Source organism: Mizuhopecten yessoensis, unplaced genomic scaffold (genome assembly GCF_002113885.1).
Source record: "Mizuhopecten yessoensis strain PY_sf001 unplaced genomic scaffold, ASM211388v2 scaffold10489, whole genome shotgun sequence".
NCBI classification, from domain to species: Eukaryota; Metazoa; Mollusca; class Bivalvia; order Pectinida; family Pectinidae; genus Mizuhopecten; species Mizuhopecten yessoensis.
Window position 1 is genome coordinate 165,877 of NW_018408572.1, and position 15,898 is coordinate 181,774.

Here is a 15,898-nt window from a genome sequence, read left to right on the forward strand (position 1 = left end):
CCCTTCCCTTTACTCCTTACTCCCTTGCCCATGCAACTCCACTCTTTCTGCCCTCTCCCAACATGCCCTTCCCCTGTCCCCCTTATTTGCCCACTTCACGACTACCCCCTCTCCCTCAACCATCCTGCCCTTCCCTAGTCCGAATTATTCTGACGTTTTATCGACTTTTTTCATATCGGTCTGTCGTCGATTAACGTCAGAACTCCAGCCCTCTATAAAATGCGGGAAATATGCGACCCGCGCCCGGAGCACACTTCAAACTGATATTTTAGAATCAAATCGTGACTTTCACACACATGTCGCACATGGATCGAAAGATCTATTCTTTATGCACTCGGTGGTATCAATAACATGTTTAAAAGATCATTACGAAAAGTATTTTCCAACGTTTTCTATACCAACCAATGTTTTTAATGGAAATTAGGCCATGGGTAATGTCACATGACTTGACGAGATCTCGCGATACCGAAGGTATTTCCCAACGTTATGACGTAGGCCGGCGAGATTTTAATCACGTGGCATTAGAAGGCGGGGTTATAATAAAACTAGAGTAAAACAGAGTAAGTTTGAAAAAATATGTCTTTAGTGATTGTATTGGTTGTTTGAGGCATGTATGTATGTACATCTTGTGCATAAAGAATATATCTTTCGATCCATGTGCGACATGCGTGTGAAAGTGACGATTTGTTTCTAAAATATCAGTTTGAAGTGCGCTCCGGGCGCGGGTCGCATATTTCCCGCATATTATAGAGGGCCGGAGTTCTGACGTTAATCGACGACAGACCGATATGAAAAAAGTCGTAAAACGTATAATTAGGACTAGCCCTTCCCCTGCCCCTACAGTCTACCCCTTCAGGACGTCCCCCATCCCTCTGCCGCCATCTTGCCCTTACCTTGCTGCCCCCATATCCCTGCTTATGCCCCCCCCCCCATGCTCCCGCATTAATTACATTCCCTGTCAGTCCCAATGATTTAATCGCTTATTCGAGATTCCATTGCTTTTTAAAGAAGGTTTTATCATCACAAAGTTTTATTTACACACTCTTCAAATGTAATTAAATAAATGATTCGTTTTGCTGATTTCTATCAGACGCAAGATCTCTTTAATGTTATTGTCATCATTAGAGTGTGTTTCTACAAAAAGTGCAAACAAAACAAATCTTTAAGGCAAAAAATATCCCACCACGAGGTCTGAAAGTTGTAGACCATTGCATTGGTTCTAGCTATATCATAAATATTAATTACTCGGGTACTCTTGATCATTAGCAGATTTACCATCAATTCTGATGGTCTATTCTGGATTTCTCATGAACTACATGCAGAAATATTACATATATAGACTCAACAACATGCAGATCTAAAGAACAATATTATAAACTTTTTAAATCGTTTACGATGGACGAGATTCCAGATTGGTGTTGGGTAACTTGTACTTTTGTAAAATGTTGAAATGTTAAAGGCGAGCAGTATAAGAGGTAAGATATACAATTTTGTGTTGAAGTATTGATGTTGTGACCTTTGAGGTTGGCCTGCCATTTTTTTCCAGATATACATTGTGTGTTAATCGCTGTCCAAATGATACATTGCCAAAATTGTAATAAATATTTATGTTGTCTAGAACCTCCACTGATCGATGTCTTATTCAAATGCTGACATATGTGAGGCCGAGATTTAGCCATTTTGTCTGTCTTTGGTATAATGATATCTTGCGCTGTAACGGAACTTGATATATCAATATGCTTGTGTCATTACCCACTCCACAACTCAGGATTGATAGTCACTTCTAAGCTGGCCGGAGCTGAGGAGAGCAAGCCATCAAATGATGGCATGTACGTGCTATCCAAAATTTAAATTTGATGCATCAAGACCATTGATTTATATATGTCTACCACACTAGTGTGTCTGGGGTGCATTGACACTTCAGTGATCACCATAATAAAGTAGTGCTCGTTCATGTTTAATCTTCATGTTTGAATTTGAATATAATAAATACTTCATCACAGTGGTTACCGTAGACCTCGACTGTAAGACAACTGTAGTAGTGTTTTACCCATGCCCGGGTTATCACAATCACAAGATTTCATAGCCGCTATATTACTGTCTACTATTTAAGGGGTTACGGTATGATGGTTGTATCCGTGATTCACAAGCCTGGTCAATTTTGTTCAATTAAAAAAAAAAAAATTGCTGAAAGGACCTCGCCCCAATTTCTAAAAAATCTGCTTATTTAATGTTTATTGGAATGTTTTCCAAAGGTTATTTCTCGCCATATTATTGTCATTGATGTCCATTATTTGATATTTTTTTGTCATGTGAGTCATAATGTATATTGACATCAATATGCCGTTTTTATCCTTAATTTTCTGATAGGTATTGTGCTAATGCACAATGACATTTTGATTTATTGTCCCTAAAGTATTAATGGAATAATTTGTTACATAATGTTTTTAAAAAAGTGGAAAGTTGGGAAGGGGTATATTTTATCAGGGGCATTTAATAGAATAAATACAGTAAATGATAGTGTGTGATGGAACTGGGGAATGAGTGTATTTCAGACGGGACATTTAATAGAATAAATACAGTAAATGATGGGGTATGATTGTACTGTGGAATGAGGGTATTTCAGACGGGACATTTAGTAGAATAAATACAGTAAATGATAGTGGGTGATGGAACTGGGGAATGAGTGTATTTCAGCCGGGACATTTAATAGAATAAATATGGTAAATGATTGTGTATGATTTTACTGGAGAATGAGTGTATTTCAGACTTGACATTTAATAGAATAAATACAGTAAATAATAGTGTATGATTGTACTGGGGGATGAGGGTATTTCAGACGGGACATTTATTAGAATAAATACAGTAAATGATGGGGTATGATTGTACTGTGGAATGAGGGTATTTCAGACGGGGCATTTAATAGAATAAATACAGTAAATGATGGGGTATGATTGTACTGTGGAATGAGGGTATTTCAGACGGGGCATTTAATAGAATAAATACAGTAAATAATAGTGTATGATTGTACTGGGGGATGAGTGTATTTCAGATGGGACATTTAATAGAATAAATATGGTAAATGATGGGGTATGATTGTACTGTGGAATGAGGGTATTTCAGACGGGACATTTAGTAGAATAAATACAGTAAATGATAGTGTATGATTGTACTGGGGGATGAGTGTATTTCAGACGGGACGTTTAATAGAATAAATATGGTAAATGATGGTGTATTATTGTACTGGAGAATGAGTGTATTTCAGGCTGGACATTTAATAGAATAAATATGGTAAATGATTGTGTATGATTTTACTGGAGAATGAGTGTATTTCAGACTTGACATTTAATAGAATAAATACAGTAAATAATAGTGTATGATTGTACTGGGGGATGAGTGTATTTCAGATGGGACATTTAATAGAATAAATACAGTAAATGATGGGGTATGATTGTACTGTGGAATGAGGGTATTTCAGACGGGGCATTTAATAGAATAAATACAGTAAATGATGGGGTATGATTGTACTGTGGAATGAGGGTATTTCAGACGGGGCATTTAATAGAATAAATACAGTAAATGATAGAGTATGATGGAACTGGGTAATAAGGGTATTTCAGACGGGACATTTAGTAGAATAAATACAGTAAATGATTGTGTATGATTGTACTGTGGAATGAGGGTATTTCAGACGGGGCATTTAATAGAATAAATACAGTAAATGATGGTGTATGATTGTACTGTGGAATGAGTGTATTTCAGACGGGACATTTAATAGAATAAATACCGTATATGATGGTGTGTATGATTGTACTGGAGAATGAGTGTATTTCAGAAGGGACATTTAATAGAATAAATACAGTAAATGATAGTGTATGATTGTACTGGGGGATGAGTGTATTTCAAACGGGACATTTAATAAAATAATTGTACAACAAACAGGAAATAGTCTCAAAATCTACAGAAACACATCGAACTAAAAGTTTAATATCTGTTTGCAAAACTAATTGATTGGATTTGAACAACACCGAATTATTAATTGATGGTGAAGTGTATTTGTGTTTCTTTTATAACATGGGACAGAAGCCCTTAACAAAGCTATACAGATGATCAGAATTTAAATTACAAATTCACACTTAGGAGACAAGCAGTTTGTTGAACAAAATTGTCATTATTTTGAGACCAATTGATGTCAGCGTTTCAAAACTCTTGGGACTTCTGGAGACACCTGATAGGGTTGGAAAATCTGGAAGTAATTATAAAGAAAACCTATTTCATCAATCAGGGTTTGAAATGTTTTATTTCAATAAAGAAAAGTTATGTTGCTGACTTTTAAAAGTTTTAGTATGACAGAATGAATTGAGATTGACACTCCTTCTTTACGAGCTTTAGTTAATGATCAGGGATTGGGAGATCTACGATACTCGACCGAGTCTAGAACCAGAGTACTCTGGTATTGCAGTGGATACTGGTGTTGCGTCATAGGAGGGGGATGATTATATATCTTATTGGACCTTTAAGGTAGTACAATGTAGTGTGTGGCATGTATTGTTAACCTTGTATGTACCTACATCAACACAAGCTTAAGGTAATAGGTTTGTGACACCATTTCTCAGTAGAATTTCTTCAAACTTTGTGGTTATATTGCTTTGAAGTAAAGAAAATTTTCTGCCACAAAAAAAATATAGGTTGTCAGAATTTTAAGGATTTCAAATGGAAATTTATGTAAAAAGGAGCGAATTTTGAAAAAAATTTGAAAGACACAATTTTTGGCAAAATAATGTCAATAAAAATGATACTGCCATAGATTAGAATTGCATCAATGTATCTCAATTTAATAAATGGTGATTAAAAATTGACATTTTATAATAAAACCATATACACATAGTAATTGCATATAGGAGTTATCTTTCTTGAAAAACTTCACAGTAGTAGCCGGTAGCCGGTAGGTAGCCGGTTTCCTGAAACTCAGAAAAATGGACACATGTGACTCATTGATAAAAAACAATTCATGAATGCTTGGATTGCTTTGAAATACTTTAATATTGACAGAACACACTGTTCTGACAATAATAAACGTACAATATTCATCACAACTCGACTCTAGACTCATTAGAATCTTCAACTAGGGATGTACTTCCTATTTCCGTTTATCAATACACTCATTCGACCTTAAACAGGGACTTAGTATTTATCTAGTTTGTGTATTATCCTGATGATTTATTTAGTTTGTGTATTATCCTGATGTTTCATACAAGGTCACCGGTTAACTTAACCATACCCTGACAGAAGGAAGAACTTGTGCAAGTCTGACAGAGTTATGTCTCCTTCACAAATTTACAGCTGCTGTACCATAAAGGGACCATTTCCAGCTATGTTAAATTTACATAGGAGCATGCTGCCTCATTACTTTCGTTTCAGAAGTGCTACCAGATTTATGCTGCTATATTACTTTTTTCAATCCCTTATAAAGGCATCTGATGTTATTACTTTGAATCACTCTACTAATTACTTGGATGATTAATTAACCTAATTACAGCATGGGGGTCGAAAAATGGAATGTCAGCCTGAATGTACTTTTTGGAAAAAGTCATATTTTTTTTCCATCATTATACTTGTGAGAAAACAATTTCTTTCATCTGATGCTGAAATAATATATTTATCATCGAGAATGTGTGGATAATCGAACATTTTGTGAAAACTGAAATGTAAATTACAGGATTTTTCATTCTTACTATTCTTGTATACCAAACATTTTCATAGTATGAAGAAATGGTGTTATTTCAAGTATGTATGCAAAAATTCAGTTTTATGAGAACTTCAGTTTTATGCTTCTCCGAAAAACGAACCAAGTACTCATTTGAATTTTAATGAGTGTTTTTGTTGTGATAAGGTTTAGGTCTACACCTCACCAAAAGAAAATTAGAATCAAAGGAGGGACCACTTTGGAACCCCCCCCCCCCCTCCCTTAACGTCACCATAGTGTTTCCAAGTGATCTGCTACTTTTTACCTTCTGTTCGTTGTATTTCCCCGACAAAAGGTAGCAAGGTGAGCGCACATCGATCTTGTGGTCCTTTTTACTTTTTATTCCAAAAACGAACTTCATTGAATTACAAAAGATATAAAGCTGCTTTACTTTGACCTTAGACGTATTTATCTAACACTTTCGGGGTAGCAACGTACCTTATCTACGTCAAGTGTCGCAACAAATAGGTCTAAATCGAATTTCACCCGCCAACTTTATGTCACCCACTTTCTCACCAAGACCCAGGTCTTGACACAGATGTAATCTATAGCCACAGGAGGGACAACAGTGTCTCAGGTTTAATTTCATAAGTATTCTGCGACGTCGGACCCATTTAATTTAAAACAAGCTAGAAATTATCCTCAAGGGAGGCTATACTCTGTCAGCAGTAGCTATAAGTGTCTTGTGTTGAAATTTTTTTAATTCTTTCACTTTTCATGAAAGTGTTACTCTCTAAAGTTATTGACATTAGACTTGAGAATTATACATAAGTATCAGTAGGAGATATATTAGTGAACTCATTCACCCCTGAAATTTCGTAATGAACTATTCCAACCTTTGAATTGGAAGAGCTCAAATGCGTCTTTAGATGTGAATGGGTTAAGTAATAGAAAAAAAGTTTCTGCATTAATAGGAAATTATTCTGAATTCCCTACATTATTTTCTGTATCAGTGTTACTTACCAGTGTCAGTATTGTTTTCTTCAAATCCCATTTCCAACCCCACCCCGTAACAAATTATCAGTTACTTAGGCGATTGCCATTTATTTTGTTGTTCAACTACCTTTTTAGGAGTTATTCAATCATCTTTTTGAGAGGGTGCTAGTGTACCTGTGTATTTTACTCAATCATTTATTTAGGATGGCAGAGATTGTTATGTACTGAATCACCTCTTGCTCAGATTTTCTCCAAAACTCGAAAGTATTAAGATAGATTTTTAAAATAGAGTTTGTGCCATATTATTTTTGTGTAATTTCACATGGAGAGTAGCTAATATAAATAGCCTATTAAAAAAAATCCTGAGAACGCTTCTTTACATTTATAATAGAAATAACCTATTATTGTTCATTTTGTGAATTCAACTTCTATTAATTAATTGGTTCGAAAAATGATTGCGAAAATAAATATTTGTAAACACATCAGGATTTACAGTAACGATAAAAAGTACAAGGTAGTGTAGGGATAGACCAGCCCAAACAGTGGAAACCTGGAATAAAACCCCTGATTGGACCCCTTTTCTTATGTGGAACTGCAGGAAATTGTTACAAAAACCTATGGGTAAATTGCGTGACAATTGTGCTTCTGTCCGAGATTTTACCTGTAAGTAAGCTATATATCAGTATTTCAAATTGTTACATAATGCGGCTACAATTCAATGCAGATTTGCACATTTAATGTTTATGTACAGGTTCAGAATCACCTCTCGACTGGTGACATTTTAAATAATTCTGATTTAGGCAATTCTTACGCTGTAACTCCTTTATCTTTTTATCGACAGCCATTGTTATCAAAATATCAAGAAGAAAAAAACTAAGATTAATCCAATATCTTGCTGACACATTCATTTTCAAATTCACATTTATCATTTAATCACTGTATGTATTCCTTACTGTTTTCTATGCTGTAATTTGACTTTATTAAGCTTGGCCAAATTGTTTGAAGCATGTCATGAGCTAAAAATTTTGAAATGTATCATATTAACCATCTGAAATATTATACAAGTGTTTCTTGTCATACGTTTTCATACATTCATTTCAAATCCTGACACATTCATGTTTTATTATCATTTTCGAAAGTCATGATATATTATTTGAAATTGAAAATATCAGTTAAGTTTTCATTATAAGCTGACAGCATTTTGAACACCAGATCTGCTATATATTAATGATTCTGTTGGAAACAGAGAAGATATTATGCAAGGGGAGTTAACTCTTACATATCTGTGCAGATATTATAAATAATGCTGGTGAGTACTAAGAAATTACTTGGGAACCGGATTCTTCGAGACAAACATCTATCAGGCATATTTTGTTAACTCATTTGTTGTAATTGAAACCGACTTTTAATATGTGTAGTTAATATTCCTATAAGAAGTCCATTTCAGTCTTTGTAAAATCTGTATCATTGTCACATCTATAGTGTAAACTTCTGTAATTTACACAGGAATTAAATTATTAGAGATCCGAGGGTATACCTGGAATTATTCTGAAATCCATAGCTGAATGGACAGAACTATATATATAGGAGTAAAACTGAAAACTCAAATTTGAGTATATACCTGAATTTACACCTGAATGTATATCTGAAATTACACCTGAATTTGCATCAGATTATAATTTAGTGTATATTTCAATTTATATCTGTGTGTATAAAGGCTGCTTCAGTTTAGATTTGAGTTCCACCTGTATTATACCTGATTTACACACCTCTTTTTATACCAATGTTGTTTACTCCTGAAGGATCATAAAGGTGGGTGATACACAATAGGTGTCACAGCTAGGTATAGCTAGCCTTGCCAGTAAACTTGCCTCTCTTAAAAAGATTAGCAAACCAAAATAGAACAAAACAAATGTACCTTTTTTATTGAACAATAGTTGAACTCTAGACATACAAAACTATATATGGCTCTTGTATTTCGTCTGCCAAAAATAAATAAATCTAAAATATATCTGGCATGTGCAATGTCTTTTAACAAAAGGCCTTATTGAATGTAAGAATGATTAAAATAATAGTTGTATATAATTAAATGCATTGTTAATAATTCCTTAAATAGTATCGGCGTTGTAAAGTTCCCATAATTAGACTCAGAACACTGACAATGGAATCCAGCAAATCATCGACATCTTCAGATTGTATGTGTACCGCAAGGTATATCAGTTGTTTGTTTCCTATTTGTACTAAGATATTTAATTACCTGTGTAATACCTTTGTCTTACCTGACATATATACATGTATATATAAAGGTTGTAGGATACCCTTGTCCACATAGCGGGACAGATCTGACTTCCAAAGTCAAAAGACATCTTATGCGTCTGACCTTTCAACCAGTGTCTGAACTAAACCATATATACTTAACTAAATTTCACCTGGTTTTTTTATCACCTTCTTAGTATATGTCATCACAAAAAATGCATCCAGGAAATATTTTTTTTAAGGAATTATCAGATTGTGAATAAATTTGAGGAAGTTTCGAGGGAGATTGGTAAATTTTTGTCAAAATGAGGGAGTCTCCCACCTAGTGAGGGAGGTTTGACAGCTATGTGGCCTGATTTACTGACAAACCAAGTCCCAATCTCATGCTCAGCCAAATTAAGTGCATATTAACTGAGGCTGCTGCAGTTTGATTGGCTGATCATTTCTGGATCGTAGCTTTGAAGGAATTGTAAGATTTTGATAAAGCTAGTTTGCCTTGTATAATATTTGCCCATATTTCAAGCTCAATTTTACGCTAGAACAAAATCATGTACAGAAAACGAGGCCAGATATTTTTTAAGGAATCATCGGTATCTCTTATAGCAGGATATTTTTATGGGGGTTAATATTTTTGCGACTTTCACAAGTCAATACGAATAACGTGATAGGAAAATATGATTGCAGAATTATATGACCGGCGTAAAAACATATACTTCATAACCATAATTTTGTCGTGAAATAGCGAGTATGTTGTTGTAATGATTAATTTTATCACAAGTGATACAAGATGTTTGAAAATAGATTGTTTCACAAAGATAACAGTATTTTGATAATTTCTTTAAAATAACCACTTACTTCTTGTTGCTCAACATACTGTAATGACGCGTATTCACTTGACTCTTTGACACAATGTTTACATGCAGAGTGACCCATCTCTGTGCTATAACACTGCAAGAAATGTAGTTCCTTCTCATGTCTAGATGGCAAAATTATAATCCATGTAAACCTAATTTTCTAATTTGGGTCAAAATTGTAAAAAAATGTAAGTCTGCATAAATAACCCGTTATATGGTATTTACTGTAGGAGATCCTTGCTCAATTCTTACTGCTTTTGTGAACATGTAGGAGGCTGCTGTGTTCAGACTTATAAGTTGAAGTAGGTTACATATCCACTGCTGGGAAATTCATTCTTAAAAAATACAAAATAATGTACCATAGAAAAATACAGTGAGTCAGCTAATTTTGTGGAAAATGATACCTGGACACCTCTTATTTATACAAGTGTATAAAATAACTGAGGTATTATTGAAACTTGTATATTTAATTTTTATCTTGCACCAAAAAATATTTTCAAGCTATGAATGGGGAGATGTAATTGAAACCACTTGTACGGTGTGATTCATGATCAAATTGGAAAGACGATATCTGCCCTGGCTGATATTTAATGTCTTCAGAATGGAGTATGTCTACATATAGAAAAAGCAGAAAAGCAATAATGTTTTGCTTGTTTCAATTATAAGATTGACTTTACTGTTATTATGAAGTTATGTGATTATTATTCTGGTCTCGGTATCTTCAACAACTTAAAGTGTAGTGTTCCAGCAATCTATTTTGTATCTCCAACAAAAAAGAGTTTCAATATGTTTAGCATTTTTTTTAAGCTCGTCTATTCGAAGAATAGGGGGGCAGTAGCAGTACCGTCGGCGACGGCGTCCCACTTGGTTAAAGTTTTTGGGCAAGCTGTGTTTTGGTGTTTAACTTGACTTTCAATTCATTTTACATTGTAATATGGTTATAGCAATCGCTTGGAGGTTCCTAAGCAGCAAATTGAATCATATTTGCTCATTATTGGTCCAAAGCACAAGTTTTTTGCAATTGGTTCAAGTTTTAGGGCAAGTTCTACAGGTTAAAATTTTAGGGCAAGTTCTAGTTCTTTTGAAGCTACTGGGCATATTTCAACCAAATTTGGCGGGAAGCATCCTTAGGGGAAGGGGATTCCAGATTGTACAAATGAATTCCCTGATCCCCCAGGGGACAGGTGGGTGGGGCCAAAAGGGGTAAATTTGACAGTATGCCTTTAAATGATATCGCCTAGATTTTCTAGACTATTTGGCAGATTTTAACCAAATTTAACAGGGATCATCCCTAGGGGAAGGGGATTCAAGATTGTACAAATAAAGTCCCTGACCCCCAGGGGACAGATGAGCAGGGTCAAAAGGGGTAAATTTGACGGTATGCCTTTAAACGACATCTCCGAAGTAATTAGGAACTTGAAACTTGGTGAGACATAGTAGATTTATGTATGGAGAAGTGCTCAACACTTTCAGATTATTTTTACGACCCCGGGGGTCATGGGGACCAAATATTTCCTGATCTATTATCTAAGACATCCTGTAATGCCCCAATTACTATTAGAAAAAAAATCTCCCTTTCACAAGTCTGTCTGTCGTACACCTTGGTAACAATCAAATATCCGAAAATAACAAGTCTATGAGTAGAAGAATCTTTCTGAATAATATCAATAAGAAAATGTACTACTTTGACCAATTATGCTACAAAGTGTATGTTATTAGTAATCTATGAAATGTAGTCTAATTAATCTAATCAACTCTAAACTGTAAAAGATGTTAGACTAATTCACCCCTGGTGACACATTTTAACTCTTCTAATTCAAAGGTTGGAATAGTTCATTATGAAATTTCAGGGGTGAATGAGTTGACACGGGTTGGGCTAATTACAGGATATAGGCTAAATGTTGCCTAAGTAACTGTGAAACAAGGTATTTTGACTTTGTTTGGGAACAAAAATTATTACTTGAAATGTTATTTTTGAATTGAGTTTCAATAAAGATAACTTTTTAAGGAGGCATATTAAAAACCTTGATAAATTGCCCCTCTTCCATTTTACTGCCAACATATGTGTTTCAATATCCCTTTTTTTCAGAATTCTTTTTATATTTTTCTTAATTTATTGTCAAACCCCTTTATAATGCCAAAATTTCTCTCGGCAAATAGTTTCAGTATAAAAAGGTTTTACTGAAGTGGAAATTGATATTTTGTCATTTTTTTTTATTTACATTAAAGTATTAAAATGTTATTAACCCTCACTAGAGCAGAACATTTATGACAGAATTATTATATATGTTGTAGATTTGCCCCAAGGTGTCATTTCAAAATATACTCAGGAAATATCAAATAATATGTAGTAATTAAATCAAAATTCTTTTTAAATCAATTTCCTGAAATAAGGGCATCTAGATTTCAATATTTTTATCAATTTCAAAATTTAAGTATTGAAACTCTAGAAGTCATTTACAAACCTGTTTAAAATCTATTGTAAGCAGATGGTTAAGTTATATGTAATTGGAAAGTTATGGAACACAATTATCAATAGACCATATTTTCTTTACGTGTATTTTTGTAATATCAGCCAATTAAAACCCTGAATTGAGTCCCTAACCTTGTACTTTGGTTTTGTAAAATTCAGGCTGTGGAGAATTTAAGACTATTTGTTGAAGGATTCTTTTGTAAACCATTAGGGTAAAGCCATATAGAGCTATAATTGTGTGTATATATTAACCAAAACCTTGAACACCCCTGAATGTTTAGGCATTTTTCTTTAGAACTGCTGATCAAGTTTATTAAGGTTGTATGCTACCTTACACATTAAAACTGAATTGAGTTGAGTTATCTCCCTTATGTTTTTTTCCTGTCATGAACATTATGATATTTAATTCGCCAAATAGATCTGTAGCATTCTTTGTTATTGGGATGCTAATCACAAAATGGGTTAACTTACATAGACGTTATTGTAACCACGTTTGATTTCTGCACATGTTACATGGCCAAAAAAACACCTGCCATAATTAAATTACATAAAACATGAACGATCTATGTTGTTTTAATTGTACCCAGTAAACGGTGTCTTGACCAAAGTAACTATAGGTATACTATGACCCTTAAACTACAACCGTGACTACAACTATGCAATTGTTTCTACTCAGTCCCGCTGTGGGTACCTAAGTAAATACTGTGTATTGTTTACATTAAAGGGCCAAAGCGCTTTGTCGACAAAATGTATTGTTGATATTTTCTTTTTAAAGTTTTTCAAAATGGTGTGCTTTAAGCTAAACACATTATATATTTGCTTGTGTGTGAGCCCCCAATACATATAATAACAATTAAGTTGATTTGACGCCTGCTGGAAAATTGTTTTTTAATCTGGACGAATGACCGTTCAATACACAACCTACAATAGACTATAGCTTTGCTTCAATGGGTAGCTGATTACGAACGTTGAGCAGAGGGTATGACATGAAGAAAAGCCTATAGCTACCGTAATATATATACACATAAATTTGGACCATGTATTTTATGTATGTAATCAATCGTAATTGTACACTTGAAAGCCAGTGATCGTCTGCGATGAATTTCGAGTAATCCTTGTAGTCGCTCAAGGGCTGATATAAGAGGATCTAGTTAATGTGTGGAGACCATTGAGATAGTTCTTCTTTCAATACCATGTTATTTGTTTTACTCTGTGCAGTTAGTTGAAACTCTCTCAGTAATGCATTTGGCACACTGCGGAATAACGCCGACGCAATATTGTGTGGTGAAGGACATGCAGTTCTTCTTCTGTCGAGATTAAATATTTATGTGGTGGATTACGTCATAATTCGGTCGGATCTTTTTCGAAGCAAAACGTTCGTTTGACAAAGGATCAGTGTGAAATATAATATACAGAAAAAACCTGCTCAGGGTTACCTATACGGGATGACAGGAGATACAAATTAACAGCAACTGGTAACCTGAGGTATCAACATAACCTATTTGTGAATGATAAGGAGAAAACGACCTATATTTGAATTATAAGCTGTGTATTTTAATAGCTCCGTGTCTACAGAGATGTGATATGTTAAGGTTTTAGATAATCCGAGGAAAAAACACAGCTTCACAGGGAATTAACTCACCAATATCAAAGTATATGGATTCAGAGATTTGATTCACAACATGGTGACATGAATCATGGATTTTTTAAAATTCTACTGAGATTGAAGGTATCAGATAATTTCATATGAATTTGAAAATATTGCCAGGTATGTATTTGAGTATATCTTTAAAAAATATTTTTTGAGCTGATAGAAAGATTGAAATGTTATAATTGTTGAAAATATATGGGTAATATATATAATCTGATTGAATTCAAAGAGCAGGTTTTAGAATTTCATTACTGATGTGGTATGTTTTAGCTTTTTTCAAATAGGGGAATATGAGTTAGTGTTTTTGCAAGGTAAATATTTGATTAGATATTGACCCACATGATGGCACATATCACTTGTTATAAGCTCGGAGTTGTGTTGAGGTATGTGTGTTGTATTGATCTAATTTCTGGCCTCACCACCGTGGGACATATTACTCCAGTGTCACATGTATCAGTACTTATGATCGATGCATTTTTGGGATGATTAATTTCCTAAGCTCTTTTTGTTTCAAAGTCTAATTGAACTTCAAAATTGTCTTTAAACTATTTGGAAATTCAGAGTTGTTGTTTTAGTATATTAATATCTAAAAATCTCATTGATGTCTTTCACCAGACCCGGTGAAAGTGTCATGCAGTTACTTGGAATATTTTCAACAAGTTTGGGTTTTGAGCACTTTCCAAGGTCACTGTTACTTTAAAAGGATTTGTTTTATCGTAGCTTTTTAAAGCTCATTTATGATTGTAGTCTTCACCAAGCAATTGAGAAGTGTCTAGTATTTGGATTGAGCTTTTGTTTTGATGTGCATGCTTTAAAGTCACAGTCCCTATTGATATAAATAGAGATTTATTGTCATTGCTGAAGTACTCCTCCCGAAACCTGTATGGGTTCTGGTACAAAGTACATGATTTGGCCTGCTTTATACCACTGCATGGTTGTATAAGTAAACTTATATAAGGCCCCCAGCAGAATTTGGGGTTTCTGTCTTCTGCTTAGAGGGGCGGTGGGGAAAATGTTCTGCTGCATATATGCAACAGTTTGGGCCTCTTTGTTTTCTTCTATCTTCTACCAACTGTTTTGTTTTGGTAATTTAAGTGTCACCTTCGGATCTTGTTACATATTCCACAGGATTGTATGCTAGGTACTGTCTCTTCTTGTCAAGCAAAGTGTAATTTGGTAAACTGTTCTGAACCAAGTTTTAATACCAATATGTCAAATTTTCCAACCAAAATGTAAACTAAACATTTTTCAGTTATCAATTAAGCCGTCAATTTCAATCATCCTCTATTGGTATATTGTGTTGCTATAACAAAATTCTATAGATATATTTGGTCCACTTGGCCGTCATCAACCTGTGAATTGTGATAAAGATGTATTACGGTGGTGCATTGTTTGACCATAAACACTTATGATCACAGTTATTTTGATCCAAGTTCTGTTTGTGTATTTTCCATCCGTCATATTTGTCCAAAGTCTGTTGCTATGTTGCTCAGCCATCAATGATTGTTTTCAGTCAACAGTAAACTGATGGAATTGTTCAATCTAGCGATCATCATAACTGCTATCTTTTTCATCCACAATATTAGCTAGTGACTAGAACTAGAAAGTAAGGAAGCACCTGTTCTTAAATTGACTAATTTATGTCTAAAGCCAAATAAAGTAAATGTGTTGGTTTAAATGCACCATATGGCCATTTCGTCCATTCAGTGCAGATCAGTGATACTAATGTCAAAAGAAGGAAACTACTCTTAACCCTTTCACCACTGTAGACCATAATGAACTCATCCGAATCAATGCATGGTAGAGACTACTAAAGTTACATAGGGGTGAAAGAATTAGATCTAAAATATTCAGAAAAATATGTATAAATCTTCAGCTTAATTTTAACTAAACTTTTTCTCTTTAACTCATTTACCCCTGAAGACACATTTGAACTCTTCCAATTCAAAGGCTGGAGTAGTTCATTATGAAATTTCAGGGGT

The 15,898-nt window shown here is 34.2% G+C and overlaps 1 protein-coding gene across 3 annotated transcripts in view; it reads left to right on the forward strand.

Moving 5' to 3' along the window:
- The window catches only part of LOC110460848 (5'-AMP-activated protein kinase subunit gamma-1-like), a 331,224-nt gene that overhangs the window by 83,856 nt on the left and 231,470 nt on the right, over nt 1-15,898 (forward strand). The window contains exon 1 of one of the 3 annotated variants that reach the window (XM_021514031.1): nt 13,404-14,033. The exons of the other annotated variants lie outside the window; for them this stretch is intronic. The gene's annotated coding sequence lies outside the window, so the exon portion shown is untranslated. Of the gene's footprint in view, nt 1-13,403; nt 14,034-15,898 lie in introns of those variants that run through there. 3 annotated transcript variants of the gene reach the window in all.